We start from the raw sequence: 9,606 nt of genomic DNA, 5'->3' as shown, positions 1-9,606 counted from the left end.
TGCAACGCCACCCTGACCTTGCTGATTCAGCCCCATCTATCCCTGTGGGATGCTTTCTCAGAACCAGGAGCCATAGTCTTACCCCTCTGCCTCAGCCAGAGACAATTCTGCTGGAGCTTAAACTGCCTGTCAATTCCCTGCCATACTAGTCTGTCCACCTTCCCACTACACGCCTCAAGACTCTGCCAGTCTTAACTTTGCCTTGCAGATAACAGTCGGTGCATCCCAGTTCCCAACCCCCCTGGAAGAGCATTCCCCTGCAGCATCCAGCCCCCTCACTGGATACCCACAGAAATACCAAGTCCACTGTCTCTAAAGAGACAGTGCAGACACCAGCCTGTCAGTTCAACTGAAGACCCACACATTACTTTAATACGCAGCACTGAGATAATTTTATGGCAAAACCAAAAATAAGTTTATTAATCAAGAACAGAGCTGGAAGTGATTCTAAGACAGGATAATCGAAACAGGGAGTGGTCACAAATAAAACAAAAATAAAACCTGCTTTCTAGTGTCTAAAACTTAGCAAATGACAATCCTGGTCTCAGGCAATTTCTCACCTGCAGTCAGTTCTCAGTGTCTCTAATCCACATAGCTGAGGGATCTCCCTTTCACAGATTCCAGGAGCTCTGGCCCCTTTGTCACTTAAGTGATGGGTAACTAAGAGATTCTCGCCCCTGTTTCTTATAGTCCAGTAATATATTTATTTTGAAGTGCATCCCCAAATAAGGTTTTTCTCCCCTGCTGTTTGTGCTTCAGGAAGCTGATGCCATATTGTTTGTTCATCCTCCTGATACCTTGTTCTTTTGTTGATCTAAAATGCAAATGAAGCATCCTTTGTGCTGGTTTAACAATGTTTGATGCACAACAGTTTCGAAGGCAGACAGGTAAGTCCACATTCCTTTGTCTAGGGCAAACTTGTTAATCAATTCTGCCTCCAACGCATATTTTAGGAACATATTCCCAGAGAGGGGCATGCCATCTGTACATGTGTAAGCGGACTGTTGCCCCCTTACTAACATTCAGTGGGGGTGTTTTGGTTGGCTAGCTCCCAGTATTAAAAGGGGGAGGGTCCATGGGAAACCAGGACCCTGAGACTGATAGTCCCCAGGAACAATGGGGAGAGGCCAGTGCTCCAAGTCAGCCTGAATGACAAGCCGAGCAGGCTAATCAGGGAATCAGGAGGCCAGGGAGGTCCTATCCTCCCTGTGAGCTGGATTTGCCTGGGTCAGACAGAGTGGGGCCGAGGTAAGGAGAAAGCAGGGGCCCAAGCTAAGCTGGGGAGCAGAGCTGTGCCAGATCCAGGGGGACCAGAAAAGCAGCCCAGAGAGAGCAGACTTGCCCTGGGAGGAGAGCTGCAGACCAGAGCCAGAGGGGCCAGAAAAGCAGCCCAGGAAGCAGATCAGTGCTGGGAGCAGAGTCACAGAAGCAGCCTGCAGAGCAGACCTGTCCTGGGAGCAGAGCTGCAGCAACCAGAGCCAGAGGGGCCAAAGAAGCAGCCCAGGGAGCTGGAGGCAGAGCAGCAGCAGCAGTGCTGAGACAGAGCGGTGCAGCTGGGGCTGAAGCAGTCTGGGGCTGGGTGCAGTGAGCAGCTGGGGAGACCGAGGGGGACCCTGGGCAGCAGGCCCAGCACAGGGAGACGCCTCAGCCAAGAGGCTCTGCAGGCCAGGCTTGGATCGTAACCCCGACAGGGCGGGGGCAACACTGGGAAGAAGGGTCCTACCACTTAGAGCCTGAGAGCATGTGGCCACCATCAGAGCAAGTGTCCAACCCACAGCATCCCTGCAGCACAGCCAGGGCCTGAGAAGAAGGCCTGGGACTTACAAGGAACAGACTGTGAACTGCCCTGACATTCCAGAGACACTGTTTGTGATGTTCCCTGCCACAGAGTGAGCTGATGTGTTTCCTTTAACCTTCCCATTTTTCCTTATTCTTTTTAAAATTAATTGTTGATTAAATAACTTGCATTTGCTTTAACTTGTATGTAATGGTCAGTGGGTCAGAGAAGTGCCCAGTGCAGAGAGAGTACCCCGGAGTGGGGACACCCTAGCCCCTGTCCTAGGTGACCACAGCAGGGTCAGGGGTTGAGCCCCCCCAGGAATCCTGGGCCCAGCCTTGTTGGGGTTACAGGGCTCTGCCAGACAGGAGAGTGGAAGGGGAGTCCTCAAGGGCAGGGAGGCCACTGGGTAAAGGAAGTGGGAGCGAGGACCTTTCGCTAGCCCACTTCACCGGGGTAGTGCAGAAGCCAGGAAAGTTCCCCACAATAGTGGGACTTTTCCCCCGCTTACACATGCAACCCATGCTGCAGAAAAAACTGGGGGCCCGAAGGCAAATTCCGTCTAGACCCTGAATGAGCATGGAGGACGCCATTTTAAAATGATGTCCTCTGAACAGCATGACCCCACACACACCATATGGAGGAAGCCATTTTGTGGAATGTCAGGCATGCAAATGTGTAATTGAATACACAAGACAGGGGCGCAGGAACGGGGGAGCCAGAGGGCACGGCCCCGTCACTTTTTAACAGCTATAAGGGGAAGTGATGGAGGAGAGGAGGCGGAGAGGAGTGAGTGGGGGGCAGGGATTTCAGGGGAAGAGGCGGGGTGGGGCCTCAGGGGGAACAGACTGTGTGCAGAAGTAAAGGCTTGGGGAGAAGGAGCAGTGTGAGGATGGGGCCACAGGGAGATGGGCGGGGCTTGGGGAGAAAGGGTGGTGCAGGGAGGTGGGGCCATGATTCAGGCACTAGTGCCCCCCCCCCCCCAGTTTAGACCGATTCCCCTGCTCCTGACACAAGGCATGCACTGAAGGGAGGGACCAAGGTAAGCAGCAGTCAGTCAATGATGATCAGATTCCACTAAACTTGTATACAGGAGAAACTAGAAATTCATAGAGCACACTATTGAGAAATGATATGCACACTATAACTGCCATTTTAAACAAAGACCTTAGATAATTACACATACAATTAATCTGAAACCGGACATTTTCTAAAATAAGAAATTTATTTAAATATTTAGGGTACTTAAAACAATATGTCTCCCCTACTGTTTCTACTTCAGTAGCATTCCTGACTCTTTCTGTTTTGAAGTGTATCCTTGAAAATTGCCTTTTTTTATATGCTTCTCTTTCATATGTTCTTCCGTTCTGTGCCATATACTCACCAGCCACTACTTTGCAAAATAATATTTTTTGTAAGAGCTTCAAGCAGAGATTAAAGTTTACATATGGGTTGCTGTATAAAGCTCAGTTTGGAATAATGAATGTCTCATCATAAGACGGGCATGATGCTGGCAAGTTGCCAGAGGTGCAGCTGTAGTCTTGGTTTTCCAGAACTCATTCTTGAACCCCTTCATCTGTTCCCCACACAGGTTGCTGGTCGGTAAATTTCCAACACTACCAGCTTCTTTGCTATTTGCTGGTATACGGAGGCATTCCAGTACTCTTACGAAAATCAGTTGTTTTGCAGGCCTAGCACCAGAGATTAACTAAAATCTGGCTCTGGCTGTCTCCTGCAACCGTGATGCAGTGCACTTTCTGGTTGGTATCCGTTGCAAACACAGTCTGCTCTGTGCCCTCCTAAGGTGTGTTTGCAGCTTGGCAGTCAGAATAAAACAAAAGGGTTAACCACAAAGCTGCTGTACTAGAACAAGGGGAGGTGCTTCCGTTTCCCTGGAGTTGATTAATGATTCTTGTGAGAGAGAGAGGACAAAGGAAGTCGGTCCATAGCATTGTGGGATACTTTCGGTGGACTCCAAGATCCCATGTCCAAGGGGTGTTGCATCTACACTACAGAACGACAGGCCTCAAACTCTGGGCCCCACCTTGACTCTGGCTCAGATCTTCCATCTTCATGCAGTCATAGGACCATGGCCTTGAGGCTGAGAGATTTGTGAGTAGAGGGAAGAGGGGTTAGGGTTTGAGCCTGAGTCTGAGCCTGGGCTTACCTTGCAGTGTAGACATACCCAAAGTGGTTGTGTGCTAATCTCTGGTTTACTATTGTGTTTGCAGTGTGTGTGTTTTGGTTAATGGGAGCTGTATGGGGAGCAGTGACAGTTCCTGGGGTTACTATACCTCCAGAAGTTGGGGCGTTCAGCTCTCTCCTCTCTGTTGTTCTCAGGAGGCGGATTCTGTGCTCCCTCAGGGAGTCTCTCTTCTTCCTGTAAAACTTCCTGTTAGTCAGTGTTCTCAGAGCAGGTCCAAAGGCCAGTGCAGAAGAGAAGGGAAGATTTACCATGGAGTCGAAAGCCGTGTTCTCCAAGCCCTTCTCCAGGTCACCGAGTGAAATTCTAACATCCTCCATATCTAGATGTGCTCCCACTACAACACAAACTCAGGAATTAGCTGGATGCCCCGCAACAGTGCATCTTGTGAAGGAATGATGCCATGAGCACCATCTGGTTCCTGAGCTGGGAGGCAATAGCTCTTTGGTGAAACCCTGAGCTGCTTCCTTGTTTTGGACCCAAGGGAGAGAAGCTCAGAGCTTATAGATTTAAGGCTAGAAGGGACCATTTTGATCATCTAGTCTGACCTCCTGTATAGCACGGGCCAGAGAACTTCCTGAAATAATTCCTAATCAATCTTTTAGAAAAACATCCGACCTTGAGTTAAAAATTGTCAGTGATGGAGAATCCACCACGACCCTTGGTAAGCTGTTCTAATGGTTAATGACTCTCACTGTTAAATGTATGCCTGATTTCAGTCTAAATTTGTCTAGCTTCAGCTTCCAGCCATTGGCTCATGTTAGACCTTTGTCTGCTGGATTGAAGAGCTGATTATTAAATATCAACTTACCAAGGGTCATTGTGCATTCTCCATCGCTGACAATTTTTAAATCAAGACTGAACTTTTCCTAAAAGCTCTCCTCTAGGAATTATTTTGAGGAAGTTCTCTGGTGTGTATTACACAGGAGCTCAGACTAGATCAGTGGTCCCCAAACTGTGTGCGTGCCCCGCTAGGGTGTCATGGAGAATGTTTGGGGGAGTGCCCACTGGGGCCAAGGCCAGCCCCGACAGGGGGTGGGAAGGGAGCACCACACTTCCAACCTTGCTCCATGCCCAGTCCAGCTCCACCCCTCAACCCTGTTCAGCCCCCAGTCCTGCTCTGCCTTCAGGCCAGATCCGCCTCCAGCTCCACTCTACCCCCTGCTCCACCCCCCAGCCCAGCTCTGCCCTCATTCCTTCTCTGCTCTCAGCCCAGCTCCGCCGCTAGCCTTAGCTCCTCCCCCATCCCCAGTTCTGCCCCCAGCTCCACCGCTGACGAAGCCTTGGCTGCACGGCTGTCCCTACCCATGTGCAAAATACGCAGCTGCGTAGGGCACCAGGAAATTTGGGGCACCAAATTTCCTGGTGCCCTGTGCAGCTGCTTGCTGCTCCAGCCCTTGCTCCGTCTCTTCCACATGGCCTCCACCCGGCCCTGCCTCTTCCCACCCCTGCTCTGCCCCAGCCCTGCCCCCACTCCAGCCAGCCCTTGCCCTGAGGACTACAGCAGGGATTGGGTTCCCTGCACTCACTGGCATTGGTAAGTAGAGCGACCCGACCCCAGCCTGCTCTGCTCCCCTGGCTCCCAGCCGCGCCACTGGCAAGTGCTGGGGAGTGGTTCCCTCCTCCCCCCAAGCCTGGGAGCTAAGGGAGCAGAGCAGGCTGAGGCTGGGTCACTCCGCTTCCCGCAGGAAGTGGCCAGTCCAACCCCCCCTCCCCACACAGAGGCCTGGGGCCAGCCTGCCGCCCCCTACGGGCTGCGTAGGGTACCAAAATGGCTAGGGATGGCCCTGCTTTGCTGTGCAGTATTGGAGGAGGAGCACAGACAGATTCTGTTACTGGGGGGGGCATGATTGGAAATGTTTGCACACCACTGGACCAGATGATTACAATGGTCCCTTGTGGCCTTGGAATCTATGAAATGGCAAAAGCTAGCAACCCTGCTGACTAATGCACATGTACACTCACTTATACTTTTTGCCTGTGGATTCGTGAATGGCTGGTGATTCTGTTCATTGGGCTGCCCAGAGCCTTGCCAGACACAATGTGTGCAGCCCCTGACAGGCTGCTAGGTGCCTTTATCCCCATTGCATAGAACAGCATAACAAAGGGCCTGTCCCAGGGTCATACGGGGGGAAAAACAGGAATAGAGCCCAATCTCTGAACCCACCTCTTTGCCTTCTCCTGCAGGCAGTCCCAATGCCACCATGCACAGAAGATGCAGCCTTGCCTACCCCACTGCACAATGACGCCTTCTGAATTTGAGTGAATGAGCTTCCAAAGTGGTGGAGTCAATATGGAATCAGACACCAGATAATTCAAAAAATTTGGGTTCTTCCCGAAGTTCATCAGTGCTGTTTGCCCTGAAAAACCTCAAGTTCATCCAAAATTGCTTTCAAATGTAGGCGAACCCAGACCCTGTTAGCAACTGACTCACCACAGACACATGGTCCTTCTTGGGGCGGCACCTGCGGGCAGCAGCATGCAGAGACCCCCTGGCTCACCCCGCCTAGCAGGTGCCACCAGAGGAGTGTGCTGGTCACTTTGGGAGCCACATTGCCCAAGATAAGCGCTGCCCCCCGAGCCCCTCCTCCACCTCATACCCCTGCCCCAGCCCACAGCCTGCACCCTGCACCCAAACTTCCTCCCAGAGCCTGGCCCCTGCACCTGCTCCTGCACCCCAACCCCCTGCCCCAGCCCAGAGCCTGCACCCAAACTTCCTCCCAGAGCCTGACCCCCGCACCTGCTCCTGCACCCCAACCCCCTGCCCCAGTCCAGAGCCTGCACCCAAACTTCCTCCCAGAGCCTGACCCTCGCACACCCTCCTGCACCCCAGCCCACGGCCCCAATCATGGTACCTCACTTTATTTTCATTTACTTCCTATTATTTATAATATAGGAGGAGGATGAAGAAAAAAAGAATGAAAAATGGGGAGGATTTTAGAGAATGTTCTTTTTCTTGGCTGAGTCCCGAGGGGGGCCCCCCGAAAATGAAGCTGCACACAGGGCCCCACTAACTCTAAATCCGCCACTGCACAAACCCCAACCCAGATGCTGAACCTTTTAGAACCATGTTGATGAGTGCTGATTACTCCCCCCCTCCCCCTCAAGTTCATTCCCTCCTTTATAGAAATTTGTTGGTTGTGATGGTCTCAGCTGGGCTGATTGATCAGATCTGAAGAAGACCTGAGCTGAAGAAGAGCTCTGGGTAAGCACAAAAGCTTGTTTTTCTCTCTCACCAACAGAAGTTAGTCCAACAAAAGATTTTTACCTCACCCACCTTGTCCCTTGGGTGATCTAACCAGGCCAGATGAGGACTGATGCATTCTGGTCGTGTTTGTGCCTGTGCATGGCCTGTGAAATTTGAATAGAGCAGCCAGGCAGCCCCTAGGAGAGAGGGACAGCCCTGTGCATCTCATCCCAGTTAGCATCCATTGAAGAAGCTGGTTTGAAGAGTGGGAGCTGTGGCTCAGAGAAGGGACAAGCTGTGTCTAGTTGGCTTGGGAAGGAAGGAGGGAGATGTGGAGATGAGACCTCAAGCCTAGAAAAAGAATGTGAAGTGTGCAGCGTAGCCAAGCCACGCCAGGCCCGAAACTGTTACTGACGGCAGTGGGTTTTGTTAAAGCAGACAGCTGCTGTCTGGACCGTAAATGGAGTGCTGCAGCAGGGAGAGGGGCTGGCCCAGCACATTAAAGACTAAACCCCTGAAGCAAAAAAAAACCCAAAAAACTACCCTAAGAAAAGCCCCATTCTCTGTGCTTGTTTCCAGTGAGCCCCACTGCGCTGACATCCAGGGAGCATCTGTCTCTAATTAATGCCCCAGTCCCTCTGTCTTCTATCAGGAGAACCATACGTTTCAGGAACAGAAGAGAAATGGAGCTGAGTGAGGCTCAGCAGCTTGTGCAGGTTGCACCGAATTACAGTCGCAGTCCTTGAAAGGGTAGCAGGGAACTTCAGGAACTTCCCATGCGCTCATGTGATGGCTGGATTCTGCAGAGCAGGAGGAGAGGAAATAGAGAGAGGGGCTGATTTTTTTCTACCCTCCTTTGTGTGTGACTCCACATGTGCACAGCGGCAGCTGCGTCATGCCACAGGTGCCTGCAACCGGGCCTTCGTGCACACACACACATCACCCGATTGAATCATTTCTCACTGCTTATGCACAATGCGTCTCTGCAGTCTGTTCGGCAGGCCTGTGCCCAGGAGACGTACCCCATCCCTGAGACGAGGTCTTTGCCACTGAGCATCACTCTATCAGCAGTACAGCCCATAGCAATGAACTGAATGTGGCTAACTGCTAGATCTCTACGTGCAGCTATTAACATGGGATCATCCATTAGTGGGGGTTTGCTAGTGGGGTCACACAGGGCTCCCGTCTCACTTTAATATCACAGTGCTGTGCCTACTTTAGGGTAAGACTACAATGAAGTGTATTAACCAAGAGCAGAGATTGAAGTGACACTGAGCCGAGAGAATAAGTTCCAAGTGAAACAAAAAGAAAACCTGCTTTCTAATGTCTAAAACTTGAGAGGAGAATGTTCTTTTTCTTGGCTGGGTTCCGACGGGGGCCCCAAAAATGAAGCTGCGCACAGGGCCCCACTAACTCTAAATCTGCTACTGTTCATCCCTCTGTTAACGTGGTCCAGGCATACAGGTAAGTCCACATTCCTTTGGCTAAGGCAGCCTTGTTTATCAGCTGCCCCCAGGAGCTATTTTAGGAACCTATTTCCAGCACACGTACCTGCCGCTTTATGCGCCATCCGTACATAGTGCACACAATGCTGTTCATGGCCAGCGTGTTGCCGGTTTTCATGTTACCTTACCAGACCCAGTCTGGCTAAATAGTCTGACTGTGTTGGGCGTAGTGAGTTTGTCAGCCATGCTGAGATTTACTGGTACCTAGCAGTGCGCTCTTCAACTGGCATAAAGGGGCTCTTCCCACATCCAGTGAGTGCAAAAGGGTGATAAAGGCTGCTTGAGCAGGAGACGTGTTTGTGTCACATGCCTGTCTGGGGTGATCGCAATGGGGCATTCAGGGCTGGCTAAAACCAACCCGTATTAATGGAGCATTTGGAAAGACAACTGGGGGGGGCAGTGATTGAACGACTGCCAATGGGAAGCTCCTGAAATAGGGACATATGAACTCTGCAGAGCTCAGCAGCAGGAAATGGCCCAACAGATGACAGGAGCTAGGATAAGAACTAGCCTCGCATGGGACATCTACAGTGCAAAAAACTACACCGTGGCAGTGAGTGTCAGAGACCAGGGGGAAACCATTGACAGAGAGCAAACCCCACTCTCATCCCCCATTTTCCTGTCTCCTAGGAAGGGGCGGCTGTTACTGAAATTTGGAGGAACTATGCTGGGGGAGGGAGACAGGGGACTAAGAGTTCAGCCCCTAGCAAAACCCTGGCAGACTGCAGAACATGAGATCTCCTGCTGTTTGTCAGCAGCCTGTGACAATAACCCCTCCACCTGGTGGAGGGAAAACAGCAAATCGAAAGTGGGGAGGGGCCAGCACTAGAAGCAGGGCAGGACTGGGTCTGAGTGTGTTGTCCCAGGTGTGAAGCACTCACCAAAGTGCTCTTGGGAAAGTGCTGTATTCCCACCCTGCCCTGCTTTGTTCAGA

General features: G+C 51.5%; 1 long non-coding RNA gene across 1 annotated transcript; it reads left to right on the top strand.

Moving 5' to 3' along the window:
• Positions 1 to 566: 566 nt before the first annotated feature.
• LOC122456176 lies at positions 567 to 9,254 on the top strand. The gene is made up of 5 exons (XR_006274878.1): positions 567 to 887; positions 4,307 to 4,427; positions 6,252 to 6,259; positions 6,506 to 6,509; positions 9,244 to 9,254. It is a non-coding gene; the product is annotated as an uncharacterized LOC122456176 (long non-coding RNA).
• The last annotated feature ends 352 nt before the right edge of the window (positions 9,255 to 9,606 follow it).

Source organism: Dermochelys coriacea, chromosome 10, assembly GCF_009764565.3.
Source record: "Dermochelys coriacea isolate rDerCor1 chromosome 10, rDerCor1.pri.v4, whole genome shotgun sequence".
Lineage (NCBI taxonomy): Eukaryota > Metazoa > Chordata > Testudines > Dermochelyidae > Dermochelys > Dermochelys coriacea.
Note: the sequence above shows the minus strand (reverse complement) of the source record. Positions and strands in the feature narration are given on the sequence as shown.